This window comes from Crinia signifera, chromosome 1, assembly GCF_055691185.1.
Source record: "Crinia signifera chromosome 1, ASM5569118v1, whole genome shotgun sequence".
NCBI lineage: Eukaryota > Metazoa > Chordata > Amphibia > Anura > Myobatrachidae > Crinia > Crinia signifera.
The window spans coordinates 196,256,760-196,281,123 of record NC_139217.1 but is presented as its reverse complement, the minus strand read 5'-3'; the positions used below and the strand labels follow the sequence as shown (position 1 = coordinate 196,281,123).

Sequence of the window (24,364 nt, the reverse complement as noted above, 5' to 3'; positions counted from 1 at the left end):
TGGCAAGACATTTGGTGCAGCCTGCAGTGTCAGATATGCCCATCAAATGTCTCCTTTTGGGAGATAGATATGCAGGTGGAGTATCTTATATGTTATTTCTTGGTAAGAACTTGATGGAATAAGTGACAAAGATAAGCAAAAGGTACCAACTTCTGTTCTGAAGAAATGGAAGCAATTTAGGAGGCCCGTTTGTCAATTTGTGGCAATTCGGTATCAAGATCTATCTCATCTCAGATTCAGGAATAAATAAGAGATGTAGAGTATGAGCCTGTACCCAAGAGGGTACAATAGGATTGATATAGTCAGCATCTTGTAAATTAGGCAATGCTGACTTTATGTAACAAACAGCTTGGGCATAAAAAAATCTATGGTTAGGGTTGATATTAAATTTCTCCATCGACTCATCAAATGAAAGTGGTGTATTAGAAGATTTTAAAAGGTTATGGATGCCTAAGATACTGTACTATGTTAGAGCCACGATGTGAAAGGCATCGCAGCGGTTCCTAGTTGAAACTCTAGATTGCCAACTAGTGGGCGAAAAGAGGAATGTAAAAATTGGAGACCAAGAGACTTTCTAGACAGCTTCCAAGCCTGGGCAGAATAGCATAACAAAATTTTATCAGAGTGTGGAATTTTTAGGGTGGAAAGATTGGCATACAAAAGATAGCCGAGGGAAAGGGGAGCACATAATTGGGATTCTAAAGCCACATCTGTTTATACATTTGTTTCCCTATTCCAATCCATGGCAAAGTGTAGAAGGCAAGCTATGTTATATTTTCTGATGTCTGCTAGGTTTACACCGCCTTTGTATGTTGTTTGGGAAAGTTTTGTGCACTTATTCTGGGTCTTTTGTTATCCAAATAAACTTAGTAATTGTGGAGTTAAGAAAGGAGAGGTCTGATTTACAGACTGTGGAGGTTATTCTGGTTCATTCGCTCCCCATGTCTAGTTGGTCTGCCAGGTAGCCAAAGATTGCCCAAGAGACCATACAGCGAAAGTGGATGCCCAGGACTGTAGTGCCATAGACATGTAGGCAAGACCAAAATTGTCGAATATGAGGGCATTCTCAAAAACAATGCATAATATTGGCATCTTTGCCAAGACATTTAGTGCAGCTCACAGTGTCAGACATGCCCATCAAATGTCTCCTTTTGGGGGATAAATATACCCAGTGGAGTATCTTATATGTTATTTCTTGGTAAGAGTCAAAGATGAGCAAAAGGTACCAACTATCTGTTCTGGAGAAATGGAAGCAATTTGGGTGGCCCATTTTTCAATTTGTGGTAATTCGGTATTGAGATCTATCTCAATTCGGATATGTGAATAAATAAGAGATGTAGAATATAAGCCTGTATGTATAAGTGAATAGATAGGATTGATATAATCAGAATCCTATAAATTAGGCAATATTGAATACATGAAGGGACATGGTCACACACCTGGGCCCATTGCCTAGTGCTATTAATACCAGCCGAGTTTTTCCCCAGGCGAAAAAAAATGTCAAATATTCACCTATCAGTATTCAATCATGGGCATTGTCTCCCATTTATTTAGTACAGTTTCGCTTATGCCATTTCATTTTTTGGGGTGAATTGGCATGGGCGAAAACATGATAGCACGGTTTTCGTCAATGCTGGACTATTCACTATTCACTTCACTATTCACTGGACTATTTAGGTGATAAATTGGCAAAGAGATTGCATAAAGAGTTGAATTTGCCCTAAAAATAGGCAACAGTGCCGAATATTTGGCAAGGATGGAATACCCCCTAAATCACTACAGTAAGCACACAATAACCTCCTACCCTCCCCTCGAAAGACCCAATCAATGGTGCACACACTAGTGCCAAGTGAGTGCAGCACCTTATCTTGCTGCTTTTCTCTGCAGATTAGCACGAAAGCAATATAATGTGCATCCCATCTTTATGGTCCACTTGACAAAATTGCCTGGTTGGGATGGTGAGACAGATTTCTCAAAATAAGACTGTTGGGATAAGCTCCCTAGTATACACAATCACACACACTGAAAATACATCTATTTATAAGGTTTACCTCCCATATCTGATATTCATAGATCAGAAATTTTTAGAGTGTGGCTGAAACAGTGACATAATTTTTTTCTTATGGTGCAAGGTACACAAACTTTGTTTCATATTTATAATTCTTAAAATGATTGTATATAATTACATTCAGGCTGGGGGTGGGGGTTAATTAGCTGCTATTACTGCAGCTTATTGAGCATCAGGGGGTAATTCAGTTATTCTGCCTGGAGAAGGAGCAGTTGAAACTAAATTCCATGTACTGTAAATGCCATGTTTTCATGGCTGTGGTCGCAAAGCCACATACATATTGGGGGTTATTTTGGTTCACTCATTCTGGCAAATTCCTTCTTAGATGGACAAAACCACCGATTTCCCTGAAGCGTGGACAGGCAGGGAGACGCTGCCCAGCCACCGTGATACTGGGACGCGCGTGAGACGCATGCGCGTCCCAGTCTCTATCACCGGCATTCACCAGTGAAATGGATCTGGTGAGCGCTGTCCAAGGATGAGCCGCTCTACATCTGTAGTATAGGGTGGATACAAATACACTCATGATGATGACGACTGGTTATCAAACCAAGAATAGATGTAGGGGTCAGGTGTTTCGCTGTGCATATGAACAAATATACAGTATACAGGTTTTTGTTTCACAAGTAGTTTGGATATAATATACAACCAATATACTACCAAATCAGCATCATTCCCATAAACCTTTGCTGAATAGAAATGAAAAAGGATAAGTGGCAATAAGCTCTACTACTTAATTGTACTTCATAAAACATAAACAAACTGACTTAAAGAGCTGCAAATACAGTTTCACCCCCAATTATGACCAATTAATCCTCTCTGCAGTAAAAGAATTGGAAGGTGTCCAACACTTTTTCATTGTGCATTATACCAAAAAGAATATAAATGCATGCTATGTAATGTTTGTTTTCACATATCTCAAATGGTTGAAAAATGCATTCAAAGAAATTCACACAATGAAGAACAAAAACATGTGATTATCCAAATAAAAGTAAAGTGATTTAAAATAACCTCCAAACCTTTATTGAAATGCTGATAAGTTTTAATAATACAGCTGATCTCTTTCAGCTTGGTTTAATGATTATTACTATCTACAGGAGCAGTTATGATACCTAAGCCTTAAAAATGTGTTAAAACAAATTTACTTTACAGATATTAAAATGGTAAAATCTTCGGAAAGAGCACAACTTATTTTCCAAGGTCACCTATAAAAATTCTGGCCAATATTAGCGTGGATTAAATGGTGCTTTCAGAGAGATTTAAATATATGACCTTAATCAGAATCTTTCCAGGGAGTCTGCTCTTTGGATTCAATAACCATTGTGCCTAATACAAACTGCTGCTTTCAGTATTTTGAATAAACAGATTTATAATATCATTTTCAATTAGCAATTTTAATTCCACTCAAAGTAATTTATTTGCCATAAGAAATTGTTCTGCTAGTGTGCTCTATATTTTTAATTATCTGGGACAAAATCTGATAAAATTCAGGAGATTTAATCAATGACCATATCCATTTGCCAATCCCTTTCAACCAGTCTTAATTTAAATAGCTATAAATCTCTAGAAACTACTTTATTTAGTCCAGTTTTTTTATTTATTCTAAAAGTCATATTATTTTACTTCCACCATGTTAAATATATAGTAGTAGTAATTCAAATAGAACTATTTCTAAATATAGTGTGTGTATATATATATATATATATATATATATATATATATATATATATATATATATATATATATATATATATATATATATATATAGGGCAGGAACATGCAGCACTCCACGGCAGTAAAGCAGTAAAATAATCTTTATTCCAAACAACGTTTCAATATCGTGTAGATATTATCATCAGCGAACCTGATGATAATATCTACACGATATTGAAACGTTGTTTGGAATAAAGATTATTTTACTGCTATACTGCCGTGGAGTGCTGCATGTTCCTGCCCTATCTATGTTCCCTGTTGTGCGGGCACCCAGGCTGAACCTTGACACAGAGGTTGTGCCTAGCATCTTGGTCTATATATATATATATATATATATATATATATATATATATATATATATATATATATATATATATATATGCAGGGAGTATCTTGCAAGGGTGTCTTGGGTTAGTGGTCCAGGATAAAATCAAATTATTTATAGTCCAAGATATATGAAAAACCAGTGCTATTGGCTGCCAATCATAAAACATGTGGTCAATCAGAAGCAAGACACATAACTGACCATAAGGATGACAAGTAGGCACAATTTACTTAATTTGATACTTTTACTAGAAGTATCAATACAAAACGTTTTATCACTGGACAATATGCTAATACTCGCTAGGACTTCATGGTTAAAGAAAGTTTGGGAACAACTGGGAAATTTAAAAAAACATAATTAGTTCCTGGCTACTTTGTAAAGCTTGTTACAGGGTATAGGTGTGATATCCATGATGAGTTTTCTAACGTACTGTATACATTTTTGTCATCTGCACTCCTTCATACACCCATTTTGCCTAGCTTCAAACATCCAGCACATTTCATAGCACCATTGTAGCTGCAAATACATACTAGTAGAGCAGGTTGATTTTCTAGCACAGACTCTACAAAAAAAAGTATGAGCTCAACATTGAGTGAGGTCTGCTTTTAGGATAGAATATGAGGAAAGATATTCTTTAGTGCAATACAAAAATGGGGTACTGGAAAATAATATTGAATTCTTCTCCAGATGTACAGCGACTTTACTTATTCAATGATAAGTTGGTAATACAAGTCCAGTAGTTATAGAGATGGTAAGATATCATGATCAGGGCCTTCTAGTCTAATTTCTTCTTGTATGTTCTTATATCATTAGGGCTTATGACAGAAGTACTGGTGCACAAGGCAGCATACTAACACCTTTTTACAGTTCTCCTGTCAACCTAAAGAGATCACAACCCACCTTCCTTACCTTAGCTTTGGTGCCACTAAGTTCTAATGATAATAATATACTTTACATATTGCACCTCCTTGAGGAGAGGGTTGAGAACTTTTTTCTGAAACATTATACTGATTGTGATTATATGAATATACTAGTAGTTACCTTATAATATATTATATCAGTGTACTGTTGTTCGGTGTGTGGGGCCATCATGTTATTCCTTTATAAGCCAGATCTGTTTTGTCGGAAACAGCCACGGATTGTCAAATTCATGGATGTTTTTTGACAATTTGCATCTGTTTTAGCTGATTCACGGACTTTCTGACACTTGAAAGTCGGAACATTAAACTCCGACTGTCGAGTTACTGTCGAATCACATGAAAACGGACCAGGATTCCGACTGTTGGGACGTTCCGATGGTCAGAATCCCAAATTAAATACCGCCATTGCTTTTAATAGAGTACTTTATCAAAAGATCAGATAAATAATAGAATTATACAAAACTGTTGTTTTGTTTCGATCATATATAAAACAACAATGCAATACAAGGTACAAAATAAGCAAATAATTGTGTTAATATCTAACCACAAAATACTGTGGGCCTTATTTTGGTTCATTCTTTCTGACAAAATCCTTCTTAGATGGGCAAAACCATGTGCACTGCAGGTAGGGCAGATGTAACATGTGCAGAGAGAATTAGATTTGGGTGGGGTTTTACTTCAAAGTGAGATCTATATTGCAGTGTAAAAATAAAGCAGTCAGTATTTTCCCTGCACAGAAACAAAATTACTCACCCAAATCTAATTCTCTCTGCACAAGTAACATCTGCCCCCCCTGCAGTGCACATGGTTTTGTCCATCTAAGAAGGATTTTGTCAGAAAGAATGAACCAAAATAAGGCCCTGTGTTCTAAAAAAAAAGCATTCCATATTTCAGTTCAGTGTTATTTCTAATTATTTACAATGTACAACAGTTTTTTTGCTTGGAGATTGTAATTGTCTACTATTATTTCAAAGCAAAGTATTATTCACAATCAATTTTTAAGTGGATATATGCTGGATAAATGTAGCATTTATGAAAATAGTAAAAAAGCCTAAGTTAATAATGTACTATTATATTTTTTCATATAAGTTTAATGAGGTTATTATCTCATTTTATATTGGCAGTCCCGGAGCTGTGGTATTTGAGTGTTATTATAATGTGATGACAGTCTAGTCCCAGCTGGAAAGTTCAATATTCTACACATGCTTTTATTACCTGATAGATTTACTTAGCCTATAGGGTTTAGTAAAAATACCAAGGGAGTGCCATTCATTTCAAGTATTGTATGTATTATTATGACTATTTTCCAAATTTCATTAGTAAACTACAGTATATGCTAGTATATAGGAAAGTGAACATTAGAAGCTGAAGTACTGTACATATGTTATTGCAGTAATGTGTATTCTGCTTTTAACTATATTTGTGCACAATAATTTCTCAATATAATCAATAAAATAATTGCACAGCTTGGGCATTTAAACATGTTAAAATTTTATTCAGACAGTTTGTCATATCATTTTTATATTTGACATCAACATAAATTTGTAAAAATTTGTTATCCGTGTGACTGATGAAAACAATAATGTAGTTGATTAAATTATGTGAAAATTAAATAACAGGATACAGTGTTTTAATGCTGGGGATTAATCATTAGGTTTCCATGTGTTTATAAATGTCACAGTATCTACATGAGAATATATAATGCATAGAATATTCTCAGTATGTGGACAGAATTTACAAAATTTAAGTTTGAAATTAGTTTAGTGGTATGAGACTTACATTAAAAGCACATTCTAAGTTTTATGTGATTACAAGATTAAGTATAAATAAATATGCTAATTATTTAATGTGTACACATCAGCTATTGTGCAAAAAGGTATTGAGGTCAGTTTGATTATTGCACCGAATTCATAAAACTTTGTTTAATTGATTCACTAGAAACAAAATATATAACCGAAGCATCACAATTTTAGAACATATTTTCTTCTATACGTTTTTTCTGCCTCCATTAGGGAAATACAAATTCTGTGTGTCTATAAGTGCTTTTTTGTAATAAATGCCTATCAGCCATTTACAGTATTTGCCTGTACAGTATATTGTTTTTTTTTTTACTTTTTTATTAGTTTTCAATGTGTTTCCAACAAGTAATTTGCTTTAAAGTTACAATTATCATTCAGTTAGGTTATGAACATATGTATAGTAATTATCCAAAGAGACCCATCAGGAAATCTTGAAGGAAGCATTTACATCAGAGTTATACATATTACAATTTTCTTCCTGTACAGTATATTGTTTTATGTACAGTCAATATCCCATTATCAGCAAGGGTGATTTGGTGAGGGGATAAACTTGTTACAATATTATTTTCCTGTATGCGGTTTTCATACTGTTGTCATATACAGTACAGTTTTTGGCAGATCATCAGAATCAGAATTGTCTTTATTGGCCATGTACACTTTCGTGTACTAGGAATTTATTTTGGTAACAGTGCAGCTTAAACATCAAGTGGAAGTCATGGGGAAGGTGAAATTGCATTGAATTACATTTGTGGCGTTACATTCATGGCATTACATACATTAAATGCTGTACATGTATTTTTCCCTCAGTAGGGGTGCGCACGCTTTGCTTCTTCAGTTGTTGGACTGCTATCGGGAAGAAGCTCTTGGTGGTTCTGGTTGATTTGGCCGGGGTGGTCCAGAAACGTTTTCCCGATGGGAGCATTTCAAACAGTTTGTGGCCGGGGTGTAGTTCCTCTGGTACAATTTTTGACGCACGTTCATTGACCCTAGCTAGGTACATCATACATTGAAGCAAAACTATTTGTGCAGAATACTAACCCAGAGGGATTTCTGTTCACCCTCCTTATTTGTTACTCTACTATAGTTTTGCCAATTGCTCAAGTTTATAAACCCATTACCTAAATCGTAAATGCACAGTAATTTTTTATAGCAATCAAAAATTGTATTCTCATCCTAAATTAAGAAAGCGCCAATTGATAGATAAACCAAGTTGTTATGGTCAAATATCTAATTGAGGAGGAATTTGATAACTAATCTAATGAGTACATGGAAATACCTCAGCTTATCCAAAAACTGCAATATATGAGCTACCGTATATACTCGAGTATAAGTCGACCCGAATATAAGCCGAGGCACCTAATTTTACAACAAAAAAATGGGAAAACTTATTGACTCAAGTGGGACCCTCACTCGAGTATAAGCCGAGAGGGGGCTTTTTCAGCATAAAAAATGTTCTGAAAAAGTAGGCTTATACTCGAGTATATATGGTATATTATTAAATTTTAAACCTGTTACTATGACTGGTATTGTACCTTATAAGTTCACAAAACTAGTGTTTATGATGCCTTTGCACCTTTTACCAACTGGGTGAAATAGGTCAACTCTTCTTAGTTTATAGACAATGCAATAACTACTATGAACATTTGTTTAGGTCTACTGTATAGTACTCACATGGAGAACATTATGATTTTTTGTCTGTGTGGGATGCATTTCCCATTTGGAACCTTTCAGATTTAAAACTGCTAACTTTACATGAGCGTAAAATTTAAGTTACAGTAGATTATTTGAAAACCACAAGATGCCTTCCCAATTAATGGAAAAGAGTATCCATGCCCACTCACTTAAAGTTGTTGCTGTTTAAGGGGAAATCCAGAAACCTATCTTGCTATATCCATTTTGTTGCAGGTACCCCCAATTAACAGTCAATCAAATAATATAAAAATTCAGATTTTATTCTTAATATCCATTTGGTACATAAATCTGTTGTTTTGGTGTCTATGGTGTGTTGCCCACTTGTAAATAAAAGACACTTCCTGTGTGATATTTTACCAAATATAATAAATGCAGAAATCTTATTAAATGAATCAAACTTCTTTTATAGTAATTTACAAGTGAAAATTTGAGTGATTGGGTATTTAGATTCAAATTAGCATGAAGCAGGACTGACTCTTATCACTCACACTATTCTGAGGAGTGACTAGTTATCAGCAGTAAAAGATCTTTTGTGCCAGTCTTTTTTGGACATAATGGGTCTAGAATGTTTTGAGTGTTAGATGTAAATACATTATTACATATTAATTGGAGAAAATCAGTTTGTAGTCCAATAGAGACATAGCATAAAAATATTGTGTTAAAAGCTTTACATATTTGGGAGACACAGGAATTTATTTATTTATTAACAGATTCTTATATAGCGCACACATATTCCGCAGCGCTGTAGAGAGAATACTTGAACATTCACATCAGTCCCTGCCCCAGTGGAGCTTACAATCTATATTCCCTACAACATGTACATGCACACAGACATTCTAGGGTTAATTTGGTTAACCTAGGGTTAATTTGTTTGGAGCCAATTAGCCTTCCTGTATATGTTTGGAATGTGGGAGGAAACTGGAGTACCCAGAGGAAACCCACTCAAGCACAGGGAGAATATACAAACTCCACACACAGGGTCATGGTGGTAATCGAACCCATGACCTCAGTGCTGTGAGGCAATAATGCTAACCATTATACCATCCGTACTGCCCAGGAATAGTGATGTCGCTAACTACAAATGCACAATGCAATGTGTTAGAGCCTTGGTTGTGTATTGAAGTAGAAAACGACTTAAACTGGGAATGTTTAAATAACTTGTAGGGAAATGTAGACACTGAGGACTTATGATATAGGAATTGTAGATGCCCAAAGCATCACAGGTAATGAGATGATATACTACAGTATATTGCAAATATCAATTCTGTTTAGAAAGGGACATAAAAATAAAAATATATATTATTTGCATAGTAAAATTGCTTCAAGGAAGATTGATGAAGTCAGTGTAGACAAGGCAAGGAAAATATGGGTTACAAATTATTCCAAATTGATGAAATAGATATTATGAAAAAAAAAAAAAAAAAGAAAACATTAGTTTTGAGAACCTTGGATTGTTACTGTTGAACAGACGCTCCTTGGCTGGCCGGATTTACCACTATGCCTATGGCTCGCCATTTTTAATACAAACAGTGCCAACAGTATTTAAATGGGCTCCAGTCACAGGCTTATTGGAATGTGCAGTCAGGCAGCAGCGGCAGTGGCGTAGCTATAGCTCTACAGCCCCCGCGGTGGCGGGGAGGCGCAGAGAACATGTGGGGGCCGGGGGTCTGCGGGGCTATAGTTACCACTTACCCGCTGCTGTTTGGTGCCCAGTGCCCTGCCGTCACGGTCCCATCTATACCGGCGCCGGCTCCTGCTACTATAATGAAAACGGACACTTAGAAAATGGCTGCCCCCATAGTGCAGACAGTTTTCTGTCTGCACTATGGGGGCAGCCATTTTCTAAGAGTCCGTTTTCATTATAGCAGCAGGAGCCGGCACTGGGAGAGACAGGACCGTGACCGCAGATGCGGCAAGGCAGGTACGCCGAGGGGAGGGAGGGGGGGCGCCGAGGAGAGGGAGGGGGGCGCCGAAAAAGCTGCGGCGGGGGGGTGTGTGCGAAAATTAGGTAGTTAGGCCACTGAGCAGCGGCTCCTGATTGGCTCCCAGACTGCAAGCTCTGATTGGCTTGCAAGCCGGTACTACATGGCCGGATTTCCCCACTCATTTTGAAAAAAAAGAATGGTTATTTATGGTTTGAGTTTACTAAGTGTAGTATCTGTTTGCTTTATTTACATTTCAACTGATTCTAGTAATGTAAAGCATGTTTCGTACATTCATCTCACAGGTGGTTATTTTCACTTATTTTTCTATTTATCTTGCTGTACACCAATAAGATCCCATATGCCGTCGGACCAACTTGTCCGATAAAGCTGCTAAAATTATTATCTCCACAGCATCAAGCCTCAATGTGTTCAACACCACAAACACAAGTGTGTAAATCAAGCCAAACAGGGGGGACTGTTTGATACCAGACAATGATATAGCACATGGCTGTTAGTGGCCACTGGTGTAATAGAGCTGTAATACACCAGGAAGTAAAGCAAGTGGGAAACACAGACAGATGGAGCCCAGCTCACTGGATCTTTACTTCATGAATCTGGTGCTGTAAAAGTTAAAATTACTACACAGCCCAGAAAACACAGATCTAGTAAATAAAAAAAAAAACATGTGCACTGCCTAGCCGAAGTCTGTGTGTCTGTGAGTGAGAATTTGTGCACCTTTCTGTGATACTATGCTATTAGTCCATAAGAGGTCCAAGCATAGTCTTGCTGCTTCTGGTACTGGGTACACTCCTGTGTGCAACATACAGCTGTACCAAATCCTCTGCTGGGACCTGTGGTGCTTCAAGTTTTGCAGCAGCTCTGTTATTCAGCAGCTCCAATGCAATACTCTCAGGAGATAGTACATCCCAGCTGCCACAGGTGTCAGTGCTGAGCTCAGACATGGTGTGGATTGGACTCTGCTTTACTACAGCCCTAATGAGTCAGTCAGTACAGTTCCTGTAAGCTACCATGGCACATGGGAAAAAGTTATATTTGTTTCCAGACCCAGGACTCAGGATCTGAGACCCGGGAAACGGGACGTTGCGATCCTCCCTCCGGGTCCAGGGGGTGGCCGAAAATATTGTGCCACGGTTGGCCTGACCTCTAAATCCGTCCCTGCTCCTTGGTACAGAAAAGTAAAAGCATTTAGAAAATGTATATACTGCAACCTTAAGGTTTAATAACTACAGCAACTGCTATAAATCACCAAGTAGGATATCCAATGAGCTGCGGTAAATTATCAAGGCTAATGGATTACCTGCTGGCTATCCAATTAGCCCTGATAGCCGACAATTATCAGGGAAGCCTGTTTTCTGATAACTAGTCCTTAGAGCTGCCACAACTCATGGGTCAAGAACTTGTCTTATAATCCAAAAATGTTTTTTGGCCTAAAAAATTAGGGCAATAACTGGATAGTCCAATAATGGCCATTGGGCTAAAATTGCGATATTAGCCCACTTTTTAATTTTTTCATATGAAAAATGAAGGCTGCTAAAAGTTTATTGGTGATGAGGGGTAAGTGCTGTATATACATGACATTTTTTTTACCTTTCTCTTTTTTTTACCATTTACTCTTTTTTAGCTTTACATTACTCTTTTTTTTTTGGTTAAAAGATGTGTCCACATGCACATATCCTCAAATCACACCAAACAGCCCCCATTCAGTATGGAAGAGTCTTTGCAACTAATCTGCAACATATGCATATTAAACACAATGGGCCAGATGTACTAAGCTTGAAAAGTGATAAGATGTAGAGTGATAAACCACCAGCCAATCAGGTCGTAACTGCCATGTCACAGGCTGTGTTTGAAATATGACAGGTAGGATCCGATTGGCTGGTGGTTTATCACTCTCCATTTTATCACTTTTCAAGCTTAGTACATCTGGCCCAATGTCAGAAAATAACAAATACAAAGTAGTGAGCCTAGTACACTAAGTGACTTTTTACGAACCTACTTTATGAATGAGACACTAAGGGGGGTATTCATTGTGTGTCAATATTTCCAACAGTCAGAAATATCGACACATAACTAATCAATCTCAAATTTTTTCTGCATTGTTGAAAATGACCCAAGGTTGTCGAATCTGTGTCAGTTTTCAACAAAATACATGTGGATCGAGATTTTTTTACAACCCATGTGTTTCAACTGTTGGAGATTTTCAGTTTCAGACTGATTAGTTATTATTGAATTTGACGGTACTCTTTACCTAGCACGGTGCCCACGATGTCCATCGCGGTCATCGGGGGTAAAAAATCGCGGGCATCGCGGCCATCGCATGCACTAAAAAACGGGTGCGACGCAATGCCCGCGATGCCCGCGATTTCCCATAGGGATCAATGTTAAAAGTGTGATTGGACGCGATTTTACTGTTCAATGCCTCAATGCCCGCGATTTTTCCATAGGAAACAATGTTAAATGGGCCACAGAGCCCTAATAGTCCCCCTGAAGTCTTAAATGGCCCCCACAATTGTTAACGCCACCCCACGATCAACGTGAACCTGAAGCGTGGCGAGCGCAGCGAGCCCGCGAGGGGCAGCGGTACGCGTCCTCCGACCTTTTCATACCCCCACTATCCACGTCGGCGTGGAGTTGAGAATAGAATAGTGTGGCGAGCCACCGAGCCCGAAGCGTGGCGAGCGCACGCGGATACCTGTGAAGCCCGCGAAGGGACGCGTTTACCTGTGAAGGTATCCGCGTCCCCTCGCGGGGCTCGCTGCGCTCGCCACACTATTCTATTCTCAACTCCACACCGACGTGGATAGTGGGGGTATGAAAAGGTCGGAGGACGCGTACCGCCGCCCCTCGCGGGCTCGCTGCGCTCGCCACGCTTCGGGTTCACGTTGATCGTGGGGTGGCGTTAACAATTGTGGGGGCCATTTCAGACTTCAGGGGGACTATTTGGGCTCTGTGGCCCATTTAACATTGTTTCCTATGGAAAAATCGCGGGCATTGAGGCATTGAACAGTAAAATCGCATCCAATCACACTTTAAACATTGTTCCCTATGGGAAATCGCGGGCATCGCGTCGCACCCGTTTTTTAGTGCATTTGATGGCCGCGATGGGCGCCGTGCTAGGTAAAGAGTACCAATTTGACAATATTTCTGACTGTCGGAAATGTTCAGACAGTCAGATCATAGATTGACTACCACCTAAATTTAAAAAACTGTTCTAAAGTTTGGTAATCCCTGTGATGGAGTGTACAACGCGCCTCACATAGGTGCATATGTATGTGTCCTTTGCTGAACATCCCTCTGTTATTACAAAAAAAGTTAAATAAAGCAAATAATAATAAAAGTATAGATATATGTATAAAAATCCAAGTTCCATTATTATTAAATGTGTGTTTATTAATAAACTCAAGCCAAAATATATTGAGCTCAATCATTTATACTTGGCAATGATCATAATGAAATATGAAAACTGAAGTTTAGGATATCTTTTGGTTCTTCCTATATTTTGGGTGTTGACTAAATTGCAAACTGTAATTAACTGCTGGTTAACGTAAATGGTACTTATGTAGTATCTGGGCGTCCGATTTAGAAATCGGATCGGATCGCATCGCATCGCATGCGACCAAATCGTATGCGATGCGATGGTCAAGATTTTTCCATAGGATTCAATGTTAAAATGGTCTGAGTCCAATTTAACATAGAATTCAATGGGAAAAAGGGGTCCTTTTCCTTTCCCCACTATCCAAGTGGGCATGGAGTTGGATATAAACCTGTGGCGAGCGTAGCGAGCCACCGAGCCCGAAGCGTGGCGAGCGTAGCGAGCCCCGCGAGGGGACACAGAATACTTTTTAAGAAATATGCGTCCCCTCGCGGGGCTCGCTTCGCTCGCCACGCTTCGGGCTCGGTGGCTCGCTGCGCTCGCCATGCTATATAAAATCAACTCTATGCCCACTTGGATAGTGGGGAAATGAACAGGACCTTCTTAACATTGAATCCTATGCAAAATCGCATCGAATCGCATCGCATCGCATCTGATTGTATGCCTTAAGGTAAGGCATACAATCACAAAATCGGCAGCCCAGATACTACATAAGTACCACGTAAATATTTTTACATTAATTTTTATGTTATTCTTAGCAGTTACTGTATGTATTAAGTTAGTTGTCCTATTAAGCCCAGTAGAGCAGTATACCCAGTGGCCAAACTGTCATTATATATTAAGGAATTAATGTCAGGATAACTAGACAATAACTTGAAAACTATAGAACGTCCATTTCAGTGCATAATCAAATGTCATAGTAAAATATCATGCTGCATGACATTCTTAATAATGAGAAATTGAAATGAAATCAAACTATACATATGACTGTTTTTATATGAACCATGTAACTCAAGGGGAAAAATGTAAGTGATTAAAAATGCACACTTACCCTCCTTTCCCTTCCTTTATTATATATGAAAAAATAGGTCTATGGTGTTGTGAGTGCCGTTCTTTCATTGTCTACACAGGTGCTGTGAGCCCTCTGCTTCTACTGCAGAATAGTAGTACATTAAATACACTATAAGTTATTTGTTAATGTATAATGCTGAGAAGTAATACAAAAAAATATACTGTATTGATTTAGGACTTTGACTCTAACTGTTCAATTTTTAAATCTTGTTATACAGTATGGTTCATAAAAGAGGAGTGTGCAGCAATAATGAAAGAAAATGATTGAAAGTAGTTTTTACAGTGCAGTGCAGTCAACATGGGTGTCTGAAGTAAAGTTTTCCATATTAAATATCGTTCTAACAGATATATATATATATATATATATATATATATATATATATATATATATATATATATACATACAGTATATATGTTCCAATATCTTACTGATGTAAATAACACATCTTGAGCTCAGGATTATTTTGTGCCAGTTCTAGCCTGTTCCAGGGGATAGGCTTCCTCTAGATATAACATTTAGACTGTTCCAGGGGATAGGCTTCCTCTAGATATAACATTTAGACTGTTCCAGGGGATATGCTTCCTCTAGGTATTAGCTTTTAGCCTGTTCCAGGGGATATGCTTCCTCTAGGTATTAGCTTTTAGCCTGTTCCAGGGGATATGCTTCCTCTAGGTATTAGCTTTTAGCCTGTTCCAGGGGATATGCTTCCTCTAGGTATTAGCTTTTAGCCTGTCCCAGAGGATGTGCTTCCTCTCCAGTGGCTCCTTGAATTACCATTATTTTATACTAAAGTATATCTCTTTTCAGTATACATTTAACATATATTTTTATTTATAATATATTTCAATAATTTGATGGCATGTCTTAGATCCAATAGAAGAGAGAGAGAGGAGTAAAACAAATTAATTGTGTACCCATGAAGCTCATCGGTATTGCACAACTAACTGGTCAAAACTATCAGTCTTTTTTTTATTTTATAGGTGAAAACTTTAAAGACTGGGCCATTAAATAGTATAATATTGTGAAATATTTTAAAGAATATGCACATGTCCCATTTACTTGGTGGACATCAGTTTTAAAAGCATAGAAGACACAACACTTTCAAATGGTACTGTACTTTCTAGTGCTCATCCTAACCTTAAAATGTTGATAGCAAATAACTGAGACCACCAGTAAGTAATTTGGTGTCTTAGTATAACTAACCCAGCATAATCACAGCCTGCGGTGCAATCTGATTGACATTTTCTGTCTTGTCAAATTTTGTCACCTTACACCATGGCCTTTCACTAAATCCAATTTCTTATCTACAAATCACTCATTCTAATTCTAGAACTTGACTTGATACTGCAAGACTTACTAGAAGGCTGTCAAAACTAGCTGTCACAGCAAAAAAATAAATAAATAAAAATTGATAATTCTTTGATAACGATGACTGGAAATTGAATGCTGGACAAATTTTCCTATTTTATACCCATTTCAGACTACGTTGCTTTTCAGACATTTAACAGAATACAGTGACATGTATTATATATTACATTCATTTGAATAAAATCATGTAAGAGTCTATATTTAAATATGTTGCAGTACAGTATATAAAAAATCATCATTAACATGGTCTCTGGCACCTGGATATTGTAAACTGTTGCTCAGTTAAAACAAGTAGAACCAACTACAGTATATAGTCAATAAAAGAAACATTTTAGACTCAAATTTAAATCTTATAATAATAAGTCAGATTCTGAAAAATGCAAGTGTGAAAAAACTTCATTGGTGTTTAAATAATGTGTGGACAGGGTAGGGGATGAAGAATCAGGTTGAAAAAGACACATATCAAGAGTGCGCATTAAAAAAAATAGTAAACACCCTGCCACGAGTCATTCCAAATTGGTATGATTACATGTCATAACAATAGCTCAAACACTAACTACAGTATGATGAATATAAGTGACTGGCATGGTAAATTCAGCTTTCAGCTATCATGTGCTAGAAGAGCTGATGGGTCTGGGAGTTATGCTATGCGCAGTAGTGTCTGTATGTAAAAAAAGAATCATATATCTTGTACTGTGGCCCTAGAGATACAAAGCAGGTTCACATTGAAGTCTCTACATTCCCCACTATACAGTGCATCCGGAAATTATTCACATGCTTTACTTTTTCCACTTTTTGTTATGTTAGAGCCTTTTTCTAAAATGTAATACATTTGTTTTTCCCTCATATTGTACACACAATATTCCATAATGACAATGTGAAATAGTTTTCTGGAGATTTTTACAAATGTATTAACAATAAAGATAAAATTAAGAAATCACATGTACATAAGTATTCACAGCCTTTGCCATGAAGCTCAAAATTGAGCTCAGGTGCATCCAGTTCCAATGTCTTGTTGCATCCAGTTCCCATTGATCGTCCTTGAGATGTTACTGCAGCTTAATTTGAGTCCCCCTGTGGTAAATTCAGTTGAAAGTGCATGTCAGAGTACAAACCAAGCATGACGTCAAAGGAATTGTCTGGAGTCACAAATCCTGGGGAAGGGTACAGAAAAATATCATACATAAACTGAAGAAGTTCAAAACCACCAGCAGTCTTCCTAGAGCTGGCCAGCCATGCAATCTGAGCAATTGAGGGAGAAGTACCCTATTCAGGGAGGTGACCAAGAACCCAATGGGCACTCTATCAGATCTACAGCATTCCTCTATAGAGAGAGGAGAACCTTCCAGAAGGACAACCATCTCTGCACCAATCCACCAATCAGGCCTGTATGGTAGATTGGCAAGACATAAACCACTGCTTAGTAAAAAGCTCATGGCAGACCGCATTGGAGTTTGTCAAAATGCACCTAAATGACTCTCAGACCATGAGAAACAAAATTCTCTAGTCTGAAACAAAGATTAATTTTTTTGGTGTGAATGCCAGGCATTAGGTTTGCTAGAAACCAGGCACAGCTCATAGTGTTCATTCTAGCACCCGCTTTCATTGAAAACCCATGCAGTTCCTCTTCCCTGCCTGGGGTGTCGCTGTCTGCTGTAGTGCTTCAAGCACAGTGTGGTCTGTATATCAGCACTGATAGGCAAACCAGACCTGTGCTAGAAGCAGACAGGGACACCCCAGGCAGGGAAGAGGAACTGCATGGGTTTTCAAAGATAGCGGGTGCTAGAATGAACACTAAGTTCATCACCAGGACAATACCATCCCTACAGTGAAGCATGGTGGTCATAGCATCATGCTGTGGGGATATTTTTTTAGTGGCAGGAACTGGAAGACTAGTCAGGATAAAGGGAAAGAGGAATATAGCAATGTACAGAGACATCCTAGATGAAAACCTGATCCAGAGCACTCTTGTCCTTAGATTGGGGAGATAGTTCATCTTTCAGCAGGATGACCCTGAGCACACAAGATATCAAAGGAGTGGCTTCAGCACAACTCTGTGAATGTCCTTGAGTGGTCCAGATAGAGCCCAGACTTTAAAAAGATTAAACATCTCTGGAGAGATTCACTGATGCTTCCCATCCAGCCTGATAAAGCTTGAGAGGTGCTGCAAAGAGAAAGGGCGAAACTGCCCAAAGATATGTGGGGCAAGCTTGTGGCATCATATTCAAAAATACTTAAGGCTGTAATTGCTGCCGAAGTATCCATCAACAGAGTATTGAGCAAACGCTGTGTTTTTTATTTTTAATAATCTAATAATCAAACATCTCCCCAGAAACTTTGTTCACAATGTCATTATGGGGTATTGTGTGTAGGATTTTTAGGGAAATTTTTTTTATTCCACTTTGGGAGAAGGCTGTAAAATAACACAATGTGCAAAAAAGTGAAGCGCTGCGAACACTTTCCGGATGGTGTTATTCATTCTTGCTAAATAAACAGTAGCAGTAGTATTTAAAGTGACTAGCATCTCCATATGCCAAATGGAACTGACAATTGGCACTTGTTGCCTAGAATTATGACACACTAGTTCACAGCCCGTCACAACAACAGGACAACATAACAGTTACACTTGAATCGGGTGCCATTGTAATGGTTGCCGTTGTGCAAAACACTTGAATTCACCCAATAGAGTTGAGGAACAACTTTACCCTTTTATTGTACTGTATAAACATTTCCTTATTTCTAATATTAAGGTTCTGTTGGTTGTGGGCATAGCAGGCACGTGCGGTAAGGTAAATGGCACTGGAGTCCATGGCTAGTACCAAAGCCAATTTGTTACTACACTATTACAGGATACAACATTATCTGTTGGACAGTCTACTGTAAATATCTATTCATCGATAGATTGGTAACACAGGATTGCTGGATACTGCTATTGATATGGATACGGTCACTAGGTCTACAGCAGGATGGTCAACAAGCACTAGACCTTCCTGCATGTCGACCTTCCTGCATGTCGACCTTAATGCATGTCGACCTAAATGCATGTCGACCATCCTGCTGTCTACCCAATGATCCATACCATATTGATAGATGAAAACGTTGATTTTGTTCTCCTTTAAAGAATAAATCAAATTATTATCTTCCTCTCTCTTTCCGAAAGAAATACGGTAACTGTATATAGTTATTTTGGAAAAAGTTAAATACTATCTGAGGAAAAGAAAGTGTTGCTGCATCTCTGATGTGTACAATAATAAAAACACACTTAAAATAAACACAATTACGCTATACATGTACATTGGTTAGCGTCTTTCTTTTGACTATAAAACATAAAATCATGTCTTCTTTCATAAAGCTTATATTATTATGACCTTTCAGTTGAATAACAACTCATTTATTACTGAATTCACATTAATATTCTCAGCACATATGGTACACAGATCTTTCGGTGTCATCAGAGCTTTAATTACTGTAATATTCAGCAGGTCCAATGTCCTTAATGTGAGTTGAAGTATCATTACCCAGTGCTTTAGTAAGTAAATCAAGTCTGTGAAATCTGTAATACAATATAAGAATCTCAGTAGGATAACATTTTGACATGACGGTGAAGCATAAAATAATAGAACAGCCAAAAGCATTGTGGAGTGTATTACAATTTACCATAAGCAAAGACATTAGAGAAAGAATGTCAAATAGAGTTACTTATATTCAATAGTTGCTGATAAATGTCAATTTAAAGTTTGCGCTGTACCAGGACTGGTGCATGGTTTCCCCCGCATCCTATAAAAAACTTCAGCATGTTGCCCTCTTCAATTCACACACCAATATCTACTTTCCAGCATCAGGTGAAAATGTGGAAGTAGCATATTAGAAGCTCAGCAGCCCATCTGCATTAAATTTAACAAAGATACATCTCCTTAATTCTTCTTAGTTATCCTTAATTGTGTTATAAGTAGACTCAGGGCTGAAGCTATCAATCCAGGTGCCCTAGGCAGCTGCCTGAAGCTGCTAATTAAGTTACTACATTTAGGTGGAAATCATTATTATACAGTAAGCCAGGCCTTGACAACCTGTGGCTATCCAGTTGTTGTGAAACTACACATCCCAGCATGCATTGCCACAGTTTAAACATTCTCTAATAACAAAGGGCCTTATTCTGGTCGATGCATAATTTTCCAAATTCTTTCGGATGGCGTATTTTAGCCGTCTGCGCATGCGTGGGCAACGCTATGCGCATGTGCCATGCAAGGTCTCCGTACTCGTTCTCACTAATACCGTACATAAAAGTGCACCGTATTCACTCGGGAAATATGGGCGTAATATGGGCGTCATTGGGAAGTACACAGGGGCGTAGTTTCAAAGTGGGCTAAACTGGGCGTAAACATGGGCGTACACGAGGGAGTGCACTAATTCTGGTAGGCGTGCATTCGGACAGAACACCGACTGCACATGAACCAAAAGGCAGGAAATATGCGGTCTTCATAAGCAAGTATTGCTTTGCGGACACCACTCGGTCATGCGCTAGGCATTCGGAACGCCCAATCAGTACGGCCGCACCTGAACCAATGTCAGCTGAACACAATACAATCCACTCATTCCACACAATTTACTCATTACTCATTAATTACACTCTTTTCATTGCTTCAATTGGAACCATTGCAGCTTAAATGGACCATTACAAAACACTTTATCAATTTATGATGTAATATGCATACATAACACATGGGCGTAAAGGGGCAAGAAAGAATGTTTTGAACTTTGCATGATGTAAGGGTTAATCTAAAGTGGTAGTAAAGTGTTTAATTATCAATTAGAGAATTAATAGATGACCATTAAAAACAATCCCTTTTTAATGAGGTAGCCTAATTGCATAAGTGTGTCATGTGTGTGATGTATGAGTTCCGATGATAGTAGTATGTTTTGCGGAAATACACTGCATCGGTGCGTACGGCCAGGTTCCCGTCCGTTCTGACGCGGTAAAACCGTGCAGAATGTGTGTGTGTCCACCGCACACGCAAGGTTTGGATGTCGTCCGTAAACACGCCCTCTTCTTAAAGTGTGAGTCCGTCCGAATGCGGAGGACCGGTGGGCGTTTCTTCGTACGATGTCCGCACAGCGTGGCGTGCGGACCGCTCCGAAAGAATTCGGACATTTACGCACCAACCAGAATAACCTCCAAAGTGTGGCAAAGCATGCTTGGAGTTGTAGTTTTACACAAACTGGAGAGCCGCAAGTATTTTTCTATTTAGGCTTCTATTTAATAAAATAGTTGTCAGTTAGGGCCTTATTCTGATCGGTGTGGATATTCCCGCATGCGGACGGACCGCCGATGTTGATCGTCTGCGCATGTGCAGAGGTCACTCTGCGCATGTGCAGGCGATTTCGCCGCACGGATTCTTTACACGCCGCACAGGGGGCGTAGAGGGGCGTGAGGGGCTACTTAGCCTCATTACCCTATGCATACGCCCCGCGTTTCATGGGCGTTCCCATGCAAACGCGGGGCGTATGCATGGTAATGAGGCCGTGACGCGTGGGTACGGGGCGGGCATCTGACATCGCCGGATGTCAGCTGCCCGCCCCCATACATGATTTCACACGGACAAGTGTCCGTGTGGTCTTGTGTTGCGGGACCTGGTGGAGCGTGCGGCCCTGCATTCGATGTTCGGCGACCATCGAATGCAGGGGCTGCTCCCAAAACGGAGGAGGCGTATCCCCGTCCAATTTCATGCGGATCGCCACATATCCGCGTACGGACGGCAGGTGGCGATCCGTATGGAAGGCGGGGATTCGCCTGCACGGTTGCGGCCGTATATTCTGATCGGGCCGCACCGATCAGAATAAGTCACATGGTACAACATGACCTTGAAATAAGGCTTTCCCCCTTTCTAAAATGACCCAAACATTATGCAGAGATACTGTAGCTTATAACTGTGGTTTCTACTACTACGTAGTATATCTATTCATTTTTAATGTACTTTAGTATTGCCCATATTGTATATTGTATTCTTATGGTATATCATTGTATCTTTATCATGTCGTCCTACTTTTGCAAATATGTTATGTTTTTATTTAATATACATATTTAAAAATATAGTTGTCAGTTTACGTAAATGGCCCAGCATCTAAATTTTATAACAATTCTATCAAACAAGATGTTTTAGGAGTATTGCCTATTATTTAAGTATAATGGTACTGCTGCAGATTTTCCAAGTATATGTAGTGGACTCTATAGTTTTATAACCAGGACTGGTCTAAAAGCACGGTGCTGATTTATGAAATAAGAGGGGACCCTATTAATTTTTCCCCATGTTTTTCAGAAAGCAGGACTGGTTTAAACAGCCTGGGCTGGCTATGCTTGGGGGGGTGGAACCAATATCATTGTTTTTTATTATTTATATTTATATTTTCTAACTTTTACACACAGAAGCAAATATAGATGAAATGTGTTGAATTTTTCCATTCCGATTTTTAGCAAAATTCAACCTTATGAATGTTTGTAAATGAGCTGACCACCATAGAACTCTATGGGCATTCACAAGCTCTATCTATGGTCTATCTATGGGCAAGCTCTATCAATGGTCTACTTATTCATATTGGCGAATTTGGCTGAGCTTGCCATTCAAATAATTGCTCGTCTGAATTATGCTGTTTAGGCTGTTTCTAAATGAGCCGATGAACGGGTCCCGGCCATGAGTATGATCGAATAGCTATGAATGTGTGCATTTGTGGCAATTTGATCTTAATAAATTACCTCTAAGAGGTAGGGTGTGTCCCAACTAATGCAAACATTCAGTAAGGGACAGGTTTTCATGCTTTTTGACTTTCTATAAACAGATAATTGGGTACTTGTGTATTATCTGGGCGCCCAATTTTTTAATCGCAGGGCAAAAAATTGCGTCGCATCACATCGCATGCAAGCATATCGCAAGCGATGCGATTGGACCAGATTTTTAATTGTACAGGCACCCAGATGCCTGATTCCTATGTTAAAGACCCGCTTCTTTATTGTACACCCACCCTGATGGGTAATTACTATGTTAAATGGCCCCCCATTGTTAACGCCACCCCACTATCAACTATTAACGCCAGCCCAGTATCAATGCCAATCCAAAGCGTGGCGAGCGCAGCGAGCCCGCAAGGTGCGGAGGTACGCGTCCTCCGACCTTTTCGTACACCCACTATCCACGACGGCGTGGAGTTGATTTTATATGGCGAGACCGAAGCGCGGCAAGCGCACGCGGATTACTTCACATATATTCCGCGTCCGCTCACCATGCTTCGGGCTCTTTGCGCTCGCCACACTAAATAAAATCAACTCCACGCCAACGTGGATAGTGGGGGTATGAAAAGGTCGGAGGACCCGCACCGCGTCCCCTCGCGGGCTCACTGCGCTCGCCACGCTTTGGGTTGGCGTTGATACTGAGGTGGCATTAACAGTGGGGGGGGGGGGCATTTCACATAGTAATCACCCATCAGGGTGGGTGTACAATTAAAACTCTGGTATGGGGGTGCATTTAACATTGTAATCAGGCATCAGTGTGCCTATACAATGTAATATCGGGTATAATCTCGTCCCATCGCATGCCATTATAATGGCATGCGATGCGGCGTGATATTAAAATTGTACACTCTGCCCGGGAAAGGCTAAAAATCTGGTCCAATCGCATCGCATGCCTTAATGAGTGGCATGCGATGCAATATATTGTGCGCCCAGATATTACACAAGTACTGATAATTGTTCTAGGGACTCTGTAAGCAGACCCTCTAACCAAAAAAGACACGCAAGGATAAATGCCCAAGATATATATTATTAAATATCTACTGTATCTATTTTTACATTTATGTAAAAAAAATGCCCTGCTAAAACTTGATACAAATTTTGTGTGTGTGATGTGTTTTTACAGGTGGAAATAAATGCACAGATGTGTTTTAGTAGCACTTAACTTTTACTTAGCTGCCACACATAATTTAATGGGCATTAGACTGACACTCTAGGGCCCTTATTCTAGTTGACTTGGATGGATGCGTATTTCGGACAGCCGCCGAGTGTTCTTAGCCCCGCCTACCGTACGGATCGCTCACACCGTCCCA

The 24,364-nt window shown here is 39.0% G+C and overlaps 1 protein-coding gene across 2 annotated transcripts in view; it reads left to right on the top strand.

The window, feature by feature from the left end:
* The window catches only part of CCSER1 (coiled-coil serine rich protein 1), an 873,181-nt gene that overhangs the window by 826,714 nt on the left and 22,103 nt on the right, over positions 1-24,364 (top strand). The window lies entirely within an intron of this gene.